Raw genomic sequence first — 11,849 nt, 5'->3', positions numbered from 1 at the left:
TTGCTCTAAAGAGGGAGGGTGTAGGGAGGGGAGATAACAGAGCTGGGGAGGAATACTCGATGGCTTTGGGAACACCAGGAATTCACTGGGTCACGAAAACATCCCTGGGACAGAAGGAGGCGAAAGTATATTTTAAGAGCTGCGAAATCTGTTGTAACCTTGGAGGCTGTTTGCACTTTTATCCTATAAACCAGGGGTTGGGAACCTATGGCTTGGGAGCCAGATGTAGCTCTTCTGATGGCTGCATCTGGCTCACAGACAAATCTTTGATAAAAAAAAATAACGTTAAAAATATAAAACATTCTCATGTATTACAATTCATTCATTTCCTACTGCTCGTGTTCATGGTTGCGGGTGGCTGGAGCCAATCACAGCTGTCCTCCGGGACACCACCAAATTTTTATTGGATAATGTGTAACGTACATGTTGTTGTGAGATCAGGAAGTAAACTTCTCCCCTTTTAATCAAGTAGTCAGCTAGCTAATTGCAGAAACCCTTTTGACGAGGAAGATGGCTAAAAGAAAAAAAGTTGAGGAGTATCATACTTTTCAGCAGGAATGAACAGAGGAATTCACCTTTGTGGAGAGAGCAGGTTCTGCAGTGTGTCTAATATGCAATAATAAGATTACATCGATGAAACGGTCAAATATAAAGTGGCACTTTGACACACACCATACTACATTTGCATTGAAATATCCAGCAGGGGACAGCAGGAAGAAAGCATGTCAAGAGCGACTATGCAGAGTGCAAGCTAGTCAGCAGCAACTCCATGTTTGGACCCAACAAGGTGACTGGAATTTGGCTAGCTTTGCTGGTGCTTTAGCAATTGTGAGAAATGGAAAGCCATTCACAGATGGGGAGTATGCCAAAACATTCATGCTTGATGTTGCCAATGAACTTTTTGATGACTTTTCGGATAAAGACAAGATATTCAAATGAATAAAAGACATGCCTCTATTGGCAAGAACTGTTCACGATCATACCATCATGATGGCAAATCAAATTGAGGCAACACAAATGAAGGACATAAATGCAGCACCATTCTTTTCTCTCGCTTTGGATGAGTCAAAAGACGTAAGCCAATTATCCCAGTTCAGCGTGTTGCAAGGTATGCTGTCAGTGACACACTACGTGAGGAAAGTCTTGCTGTTTTGCCTATGAAAGAGACAACAAGAGGGAAGGATTTATTCAAGTCTTTCACTGAGTTTGCTAAAGAAAAACATTTACCGATGGATAAACTTATTTCAGTGCGTGCTGATGGTGCTCTGTGCATGGTGAAGAAGAACAGAGGATTCGTAGCGCTTCTTCGTGAACATGAAAAGAGACCCATCCTAAGTTTTCACTGCATCCTACATCAGGAGGTGCTTTGTGCTCTCATGTGTGGCGAGCAGCTTGGTGAGGTGATCTTGCTGGTCATTCGGGTGGTCAACTTTACTGTTGCCCGAGCTTTAAATGATCGCCAGTTTAAAACACTGCTGGTGGCCCTGGCCAGTTGGCTCAGCGGTAGAGCATTGGCCTGGCAGTAGGAGTCCCGGGTTCGATTCCTGGCCAGGGCACACAGGACAAGCGCCCATCTGCTTCTCCACCCCTCCCCCTCTCCTTCCTCTCTGTCTCTCTCTTCCCCTCCCGCAGCCGAGGCTCCATTGGAGCAAAGATGGCCCGGGTGCTGGGGATGGCTCTGTGGCCTCTGCCTCAGGCGCTAGGATGGCTCTGGATGCAACAGAGCGACGCCCCGGATGGGCAGAGCATCGCCCCCTGGTGGGCATGCCGGGTGGATCCCGGTCGGGCGCATGCGGGAGTCTGTCTGACTGCCTCCCCGTTTCCAGCTTCAGAAAAATGAAAAAAATAAAAATAAAAATAAAATAAAATAAAATAAAACAAAACACTGCTGGATGAAGTTGGGAATAATTATCCTGGTCTGCTTCTGTACAGCAATGTGTGTTGGTTGTCAGGAGGGAAGGTGCTCAGCCGTTGCACAGCTGTCTGAGCAAAATCCGGACTTTTCTTGAAATGAAAAACGTCAAGCATCCTGAGTTAGCTAACACTGAGTGACTCCTGAAGTTCTACTATCTCGTGGACATGACTGAACATCTGAACCAGCTCAATGTGAAAATGCAAGGCATTGGAAATACAGTCTTATCCCTTCAACAAGCAGTGTTTGCATTTGAAAACAAACTGGAACTCTTCATCGCCGACATTGAAACAGGTCGTTTACTACACTTTGAAAAATGTGGGAGAGTTTAAAGATGCATGCACAGCAAGTGACCCTGCTCGACACCATGATCTCCAGCAGCTAGCGGGCTTCACATCTAATCTCCTACAGTCATTCAAAGCACGCTTTGGAGAATTTCGTGAGTGCACTTGTCTTTTTAAGTTCATCACCCATCCACATGAGTGTGCAGTGGACAGCGCCAACCTAAGTTACATCCCCAGTGTCCCCATCAGAGATTTTGAGCTGTAAGCTGCTGACCTGAAGGCCTTAGAAATGTGGGTGAATAAGTTCAAGTCACTGAATGAAGATTTGGAAAGACTCACATGACACTAAGTAGAGTTGGCGAGCAAACACAATTGGGGAGAAATGAAAAAACTTCAACCGCGGACCAGCTGATTGTCAAAACTTGGAACATGCTTCCCATCACATACCACACACTGCAGCGTGTGAGTATTGCTGTACTGACAATGTTTGGCTTTATGTATGTATGTGAGCAGTCTTTCTCACATCTAAAGAACGTTAAGATCAACCTACAATCACATTTCATGGATGGAAGTCTCAACGCCTGCATGAAGCTTCACCACATATCAACCAGACTACAAAGCCATCAGCAAAACCATGCAGCACCAGAAGTCACATTAATGGTAAGAAGTACTTTTTTTTTTTTTTTTTTTTAATTTTTCTGAAGCTGGAAACAGGGAGAGACAGTCAGACAGACTCCCGCATGCGCCCGACCGGGATCCACCCGGCACGCCCACCATGGGGCGATGCTCTGCCCACCAGGGGGCGATGCTCTGCCCATCCTGGGCGTCGCCATGTTGTGACCAGAGCCACTCTAGCGCCTGAGGCAGAGGCCACAGAGCCATCCCCAGCGCCCGGGCTATCTTTGCTCCAATGGAGCCTTGGCTGCGGGAGGGGAAGAGAGAGACAGAGAGGAAAGCGCGGCGGAGGGGTGGAGAAGCAAATGGGCGCTTCTCCTGTGTGCCCTGGCCGGGAATCGAACCCGGGTCCTCCGCACGCTAGGCCGACGCTCTACCGCTGAGCCAACCGGCCAGGGCAATGGTAAGAAGTACTTTATTCATCATTGGTTAGCAACAGCATAACAACGTTATTAAAAAGAATTCAGAGACTTATTGTACTTTAAAAGTGTTGGTCTTACATAAAATGCACACATTTACTTGTATTTAGTGTTAAACATATTGTATGACTCTCACGGAATTACATTTTAAAATATGTGGCGTTTATGGCTCTCTCAGCCAAAAAGGTTCCTGACCCCTGGTCTATAAGATGCCAAACTTCAGGAAGCAAAATGAAAAACAGAGTCAGTCACTTGAATATTTTATCCAAATTACATTGAACATTTTGTTATTTATAAATAAGAAGGCTGAGGATTTTTTACTTAGTATCCAGAGTATTTGGCAAAGACACTTCGTCAATAAAATCTGGTTCCTCTTCTGGTAGAATAATAATGCATACCACATCCTTCCTCCTCTAGCTTTTGGCTTAACTATGCTTACTACTACAATCTAAATTGACTGTACATTAATATTATACTACATTTAAAAGCACAATTAAAAGTGTCGTGTAACAGGTTATTTGCTGACAAATCACACAAAATGTGATCATCTCTAGCATATCCATTTTGGAAGCCATTTGGCAGGATGAGGCATTGCCCAGGACATCTGTTTTCAAGATGAAGGACTGCAACTGGTCTACATTTATTCTCAGAACTTGAGTGTCAGTTACAAAACAATTACTTTATAAATATCAATAAAAACTTACATATTTCTATCTTTGAAAGACTATTATATTTCATATAAAGAATCTTTTCCTTAAAGTCCATATATCTAGGAGAACAATTATATTCTTGTTGAGAATAAGAAAAGTCAGTTACAGTAATTTTCCTAAAAAACTGTAATATAACCAATCTAACACAAGTCATATGTAGTATCGGTCATTGATTCTTTTACATTTTTTTTATTTTTTTATTTTTAGTTTTTGTACCATTACCATAGATAAAGAGCATTGGTCGTACTTTTAATTTATTTTAAATGAATATTCTACAGGATGTTAATTCTATAGTGTTAACTAAATAAGGTACAAAATGCAAGTTGAAATAAACTGTCTTTATAAAACTTCCAAAGAAAATATAAAACTTTTAAATATATATACTTCAAAATTTCAGGAACTATGTTTTATCAATTAATCAATATAATTGCTCAGTTCTCTATTGCCAGGGAGAGAGTTAATCTGAGGCAGATCTTTCAGATACTTAAACTTTTTATATCTGCAAAAAATGAATTATTTAACATATAACTACTGGCCGTATTATGACATTAAGATTTCCTTCCCCTTTAATTAAGATAACCATTAGATAACTATTAATATATTTTTTTAAATTAAGAGTTCAGAAAAATATTTGACAAACTTGAAACCTTATTATTTAACCCGGCATTAACCAGAATAACTTTAAAAAGCCTTATAACTGTTGAAAACACACTACCCCAGAATACATGATAACATGTAAATAAACTATTTAACTTTTCTCCCTACTAAATTCTGCCTAGTGCCTTCCATGAATAAAAAAGATAGGAGTGTAGGATGTTAGGTTTGTGGTAGCCTATAGCTAGATTTAAAACAAAAACATGTGATAACCAGATATTGATAATTATTAAATATCTTTTACTTGAAGGCCTTGAAGCCATTGGCCACAATTGCTAATTGATCACCATAGTTTCCTATTATTCACTTATATGAAAGGGTACAGTGAACTAGTTATACCAATTTGAAAATCAAAATGAGTATCATATGTCAGAGACCAAAAAGTATGTGCTATTTTAATCACTGATTTTTTTTTTCAAGTTGAATTCTGATTCATTATGAAGAAACTTCTATGGGACTTCTAAATAGTACATTTAAAAAATTCACTTTAGAAATCAATAATACATGTATATTTTAATTTAAATCTTTTGAAGTGAGAAAATATGAGCAAGCAAGAGAAAATAACACACAGGAGATGGAATTCAATTAGATATCATCATTAATAACACTGATAACTTAATTAGTAAAATCATGACCAAAGAGCTGTACAGTAATAACTTCTCATTTAAAATTTTGAATTTTTTATCTTTGAAACCACCATAAGTCTGACAGTTTCTTATTTTTTTCTTTCAGAAAAACAGTAGTGTGATAGTTACATTTACAAATGCCATTTCCATCATTATATATTGTACATTTATCTGAACTGACTATTCATTTTAACAGAAGTTGAACATTCTGGTTTAAAATTTTGAACAATTTTCCAGGTATAGGTAAAAAAAAAAAAAAAAAGATAACTAATTGGTATAGTCAGGTATAGTCAACACCAGTTAGTGATCACTGACTTTAAAACCCATTTCCTAGTGACACCACTAACTGTATTTCTAAGAAATGTCCAAACCACAGGTTTATTGTCATTCATACAGTTGAGAGAGAGAACAACCTTATTAGATACTTAGAAGTCATCTCAAAGGGAATCCATTTGTAATGACATTCTGCTTTATTTATTTATTTATTTATTTTTAATTTTATTTTTTTTTATTTTTCTGAAGCTGGAAATGGGGAGAGACAGTCAGACAGACTCCCCCATGCGCCCGACTGGGATCCACCCGGCACGCCCACCAGAGGGCTATGCTCTGCCCACCAGGGGGCGATGCTCTGCCCATCTGGGGCATCGCTCTGTTGCGACCAGAGCCACTCCAGCGCCTGGGGCAAAGGCCACAGAGTCATCCTCAGCACCCAGGCCATCTTTGCTCCAATGGAGCCTCGCTGCGGGAGGGGAAGAGAGACAGAGAGGAAGGAGAGGGGGAGGGGTGGAGAAGCAGATGGGCGCTTCTCCTGCGTGCCCTGGCCGGGAATCGAACCCGGGACTTCTGCACACCAGGCCGACGCTCTACCACTGAGCCAACCGGCCAGGGCCAGACATTCTGCTTTAAATCAAATTTTTAAGCAGAAACTATTTTAAATATTACTTTATTTTAACACAACAGTATCCAGTAGCCTTTCTTTCCTCTCCGTCTTAATTATTTCTATGACTATTTCAAAAGAAAAGCTATCACTCAGACTCTGTGTCAGTGTTGTCTCAGGTAGGAATGAGCCTCTTTTGTTGTAGACATCTTCAGAGCGTTCTCCCAGACAAGGCTTTTGCCCTGTGTGTGTGTGGGATTTGCACTCTCATATATAAGCGAGGTCCCAGCAACCATATTTTTATGACATGACCCTGCTTCCTGGCAACGCCCTACTGGTCCAGAAACGGATACCTGGCGGCCCAGACTGGACCATTTATATTTGCTCTTTCATAGTTGGAATTGGATGTGGAGAAGCAGCCCAGATCTACTGTCCTCATGAATGAAAGGCACGCTATTTGCCATTGTGGGGTCTGAGGACTTTTGCCTACAAAAGTGCGAGGCAGAAAGCAGAGAAAGGACCCAGGGGAGATGGAAGAGCATGCAGCTTTAAGGTGTCTGAGCGCCACGGTGTTGGAGGCTGAACCCTTCCCCGGTCTCCATCTCTGTCCCGCCCGAGGTAGAGGTGCCCTTCTTCCACGCCGATTCTATTAGCTAGCTTTATATTTCTTGGTAAGCTCCCTCTCTTTGTGTTAGTAGCTTTCTGTGACTTGAATCTCAGAGAGCACTGGTGAACATATCCATCCTTTTGCATTCTATGCCCCTGACCAGCACTTTTATATGTACAAAAATATTGGATGTATGTTTTATTACAATAACGTAAAATTTTTCTTTTGATATAGTAGCAGGAATAACTTCAAGAATTCTTAGTGCTCACTTTGCTGGCACAGATACTAAAATTGGAACAATGCAGAGAAGAATAACATACCCCCCCATGCAAGGAAGGCAAATTCGTAAAGTGTTTCATATTTTTTTGAATAAAAAGAATTATCATTTTTTATCATATACTTTCCTTCCAATGACATGTAAAAATCAGACATTGCTTTTCAACTTGGCAGTTTCTGGAGACTATTTTTTTTACTTTCTAGTGAGTCAGATGCCCTTCCCTGGGCTCACTCACATACCTCCAAAATTATCAAGCGTATCAATTGTACAGCGTGCCTATTTTGATCCAGTGTGATGCCCACATCTCTAACCCTATCTTAGAACCATAGCCCTGTGAAGTTAACATGATCTGTCCCCACCACGTAAGCCACTAAGTAGAAGCTGCGGCACAATATCAGTTCCTGTGCACCTGGTAATATTGAACTGTGGGTCCCGGAATGCCTCCCACTGAGCACTTTCTCAGTAACTCAGAAACAAACGAAAAACAGAATTTGAATCAGGTCTGTGGATATTACCTCTCGCTTTCAGTTGGAATAAGAGGAACTCTAGTACTGTTTCTTCACAAAGCCACAAAGTGCCAGACTATCTTTTTCAAGTACGTTTAAATCTTATCTAATTGTCCCTCCCTCCCTATCTCCTCGATTGTTGAAAGGTTTTAATTTTACATTAGAGAGAGGGGGAGAGATTTGGTTCACAGCTACTTTCTTCCCTTGCTTCAACATACTTTAATGCGGTTTTATATTGTAATTGGAGTGCTGGGACATACTTATTATTAGACAAATATTTTACAATCTTTTTGGGTAAAAGCCTAAGTAAGATAATATTGTTCTCACTCTAATCATGAGAGGTTTTGTGTCTCAAATTATATTTGTAGTTAGCTAGATAACAGAGAATGGTCACAGGATACCTGGCCGGTCAGTTAACCATGAACAGTTACAGAGTTAACTAGCATGTAAGGCACACTAGAGGAGAAACACAGAGGTGATAATAACAAATACATAAGTAAATACTTTTTCAATATTTTCTCTTTTTTTAATGAAAGGAGCGGAGATAGAGAAACAGACTGCTGTATGCTCTCCAACCAGGATCCACCCAGCAACCCCCATCTAGGGCCGATGCTCTGTCCATTTAGGACTGATGCTCATAACCAAGCTATATTTAGTGCCTAAGGCAGAGGCTCAAGGGACCATTCTCAGCACCTGGGTCCCTAAAATCAACTGAGCCATAGCTGCAGGAGGGGAGAGATAAAGACAGAAGAAGGGGAGGGAGAGGAGGGGAAGAGAAGCAGATAGTCACTTCTCCTGTGCGCCCTGACCAGGGATCGAACCCAGGACATCCATACACTGGGTCGCCGCTCTACTACTTAGCCAACCAGTTAGGGACTAAATACTGTTTTCAAGGAGCATTAGAGGAAAACTGAACAAGCACAGGTGGGACAGAATATAACATAAGCACCTTTCTAAAAATACATTTAAAAAAATAGCAAATCCTTCTGTTTGTGACAACACGGATGAACTTTGGGGGCATCACAATAAGTGAAATAAGCCAGACAAGAGAAGGACAGATGCTACACGATTCCAGTAATATGAGGTATTAAAGAGCGGTGACCACAGAGAAGGGGAGGTTTGAACTGTGGTTGCCAGGGGCTGGGGAAGGGAACACAGGGAGGTGTTCAATGGCACTAATGATTCAGTCATGCAAGACGATTGAGTTATTAAGATCTGCTGCTCAACACTGTACCCACAGAAAACAGTACTGTAGTGTGCACTTCCAAGTCTGGTAAGTGGGTAAATCTCACGTTAAGTGTTCTTACCACAATAATAAAAAGGGAGGAGGAGCATCTTAAACCTGCACAAAAATCAACCAAAAGCTTGTATATATAGCAAACCTATCCACGTGAGGAAAGGGCCTGCGTCCCGTGCACGAGTTGAGCACAGCTGCCCATTGCTGTTTTGTTAGCACAGGAGGCAGCTGGCTCGTGACAGTTCCCAGCATCCTTGCTGCAGGTGTCAAGTGGTGCTGCCATGCCTCTGGGGCGGGGTCTGAGCAAAGCCCAGGGTAGTAGCAGGGGGCACTGCCTGGGGTACCCACGTTGTACGAAGTGCCTCCTCGCCTGACCAGGTGGTGGTGCAGTGGATAGAGCGTCGGACTGGGATACGGAGGACCCAGGTTCAAGACCCCAAGGTCACCAGCTTGAGCATGGGCTCATCTGGTTTGAGCAAAAAAAGCTCACCAGCTTGGACCCAAGGTCGCTGGCTTGAGCAAGGGGTTACTCGGTCTGCTGAAGGCCCATGGTCAAGGCACATATGAGAAAGCAATCAATGAACAACTAAGGTGTCACAACAAAAAACTAATGATTGATGCTTCTCATCTTTCTTCGTTCCTGTCTGTCTGTCCCTATCTATCCTTCTCTCTGACTCTCTCTGTCTCTGTAAAAAAAAAAAAGTGCCTCCTCTCTAGTGTTGGCCTTTGGCAGCTATTCAAATGCAAGTTAAAGAAGTTAGGACCAGCTTTGCAAAACATTTCTAATCAAGAACTCCCACTGAATAGTAAAACGGAAATTCAGTTCTTAGAAAAACCTCCAGAATTAGTTTTTCTTTCCAACACCTCACATAACAATAGAAAAAAGAATTGTCTGCATGCAGTCAAAGTGCTTCACATATATTATTTACACTTCCTACATCAGCGAGGAGTTGGGGGGAAAGAAGAGGAAGAAATGCATGTGAAGACACTAAAGCATAGAAATAAATGCTCAGTGATTCTCCAAAGCTACATTAATAACAACAATAATTCCCACTACTATTACCACCCCTGCCATGAACACTGCTACCTCCCACGAAACTTACTATATGGCAAGAACAATGTAAAACACTTCATAGAAAAATAATCATTTCTCTTAATTATTACAGCAGCCCTGCAGGGGCTCAGTCACCCCATTTTCTTGGTGAGGAAAATAAGATTCATGGAGGTATGTTCCCGAGCAAGCACACATAGCTCCAAAGAAGTGGAACAGCATCTGCCAGCGCCGCAGCCCACATCCCTAACTGCTACAGCACTATCGTTCAGTGGCTCACAAAAGGCTTCTCTCTATATAGTCATTCTCAGTTATTATGTTTCTATAGAGCGATGTATTCAAGTCAAAATTATTTTCCATATTGTAGTCTCACACAGTGTGCATAAAAGTGGCCAGCCATTATCTAACACCGTTTCAAATGACAAACTCATATCCCACTCCATCAAAGCACTTCCCGTGACATGATACGTAGGGATACAAATATAGCTATTATTCATTTGTTTGTGTATCATCTGGGTCCATCACTAGAATGTTAGACTCATTAAAACCAAGACTTACTGTTTGAGTCATTAACCTAATTCCAGCATCTAGAATCGTGTAGACATTTAATATGCATACGTTGGGTGAGTGAATGATCATCTAGACCCTCAATATATCAAGGGCTAGCTCCTACCACCATAAATTAAATATATAATTATTTTTAGATGCATTCATCACGAACTCATTAAAAGCCTTTCAATTTGAGCTATTTAACCACGTTCTGTAAGAACCACAACACGACATAGGGAGCATGCAGTAGGTGAAGACGGCTGTGTTGATAGTAAGTGAAGGCGAAACGGACTAGGACAACAAACATTAAAGAAGCATTACCATGTGGCAGACAGAACGCAGGCTTTGACATTTCCAAAAAACGAAGTACAATCCTGACTCTGTCACATAATGTGTGATCACAGGTAAGCTATTTCTCTTTATATAAAAGACGGGGGGGGGGATAATTGAGATTGCGCATAGAAGAATGATTATAAGGATAACATGAGATAAAACATTCATCTGTGACTTTTAAAGGATAATTTTCCTGATTTCCCCTGAAATGCTGCAACACACAGCAAAGCATTCTATTGCAAACAATTGCTAATCTCTCTACCAGATAGTCCGCGCGGCAACACAACAGAGAAAAAGTAAAAAGAGGCAGGGTCCTCACGGACGGGGAGGTCACCTGAGAAAACATCAGACACAGCCTGGCATCCTGGTTGATTCCTCAACAGGATGGCAAAGCCAGGAGTTGAAAAGGAAGGCATGAAAAGCAATACAAAACAGAAAGTGGCCAGCGTGGCTTTAGGACTCAGAACTGCATGGGGGCCGACTTCAGAAGCAGCTTAGTGCGATGGGGAGATAGTGAATAGAACTCGATTCAGACCAAAAAAGCTAAAGCTTTTCATTTCAAAGAGAAGGACAGAGGGGTAGGCTGGTTTACTTTTTTGGGAAGGCTCCACAGAACTTCACAATCTCTGGGAATTCCCCAGGGTGCAAAGTTAAAAAAAAAAAAAAAAAAAAAAAGAAAAGAAAAAGGAAATTGGTTTCAAGTAGTCAGCAATAAAACATCTCAAGATTAGAAGGTAGTCCACTGTCCTCCCTCCCTAGCTCTTTGACCTGGACTCAATGGAAGAAGCAGAAACAAACTGAACAGTTATTAAGGAGATAGAGAAGCTGATGAGTCCTGGGTGGAACAGTCATGATGAGCAGATTATAAACAGAGTGTGAAAGGGCCTCTCTTCTCTTTCAAAGACAAAGTTCGGAGGTGAGTAGCACCTGGCAACACAGATGGGAATGTGAGTGAGGATAGTTCTCGTCCTTTGTGCTTCATTCCGGGACTCTTAAGTTTTAAGTGAGTTTGGGTTTATTCAACTTATAAAGAAGATAACATATATAGAGAGGTTTTGTGATTATCTAGGAGATTTGGGTACATCTAAAAAGCCAGTTTGGATAATGCCCCCTCAACATCCTTAACCATTGC

The 11,849-nt window shown here is 41.5% G+C and overlaps 1 non-coding gene across 1 annotated transcript; it reads left to right on the top strand.

Moving 5' to 3' along the window:
- Nucleotides 1-7,025: 7,025 nt before the first annotated feature.
- On the top strand, nucleotides 7,026-7,129 carry LOC136377851 (U6 spliceosomal RNA). Its single transcript, XR_010746471.1, has one exon. It is a non-coding gene; the product is annotated as a U6 spliceosomal RNA (small nuclear RNA).
- Nucleotides 7,130-11,849: the final 4,720 nt, after the last annotated feature.

The sequence above is a fragment of the Saccopteryx leptura genome, chromosome 6, assembly GCF_036850995.1.
Source record: "Saccopteryx leptura isolate mSacLep1 chromosome 6, mSacLep1_pri_phased_curated, whole genome shotgun sequence".
NCBI lineage: Eukaryota > Metazoa > Chordata > Mammalia > Chiroptera > Emballonuridae > Saccopteryx > Saccopteryx leptura.
Note: the sequence above shows the minus strand (reverse complement) of the source record. Positions and strands in the feature narration are given on the sequence as shown.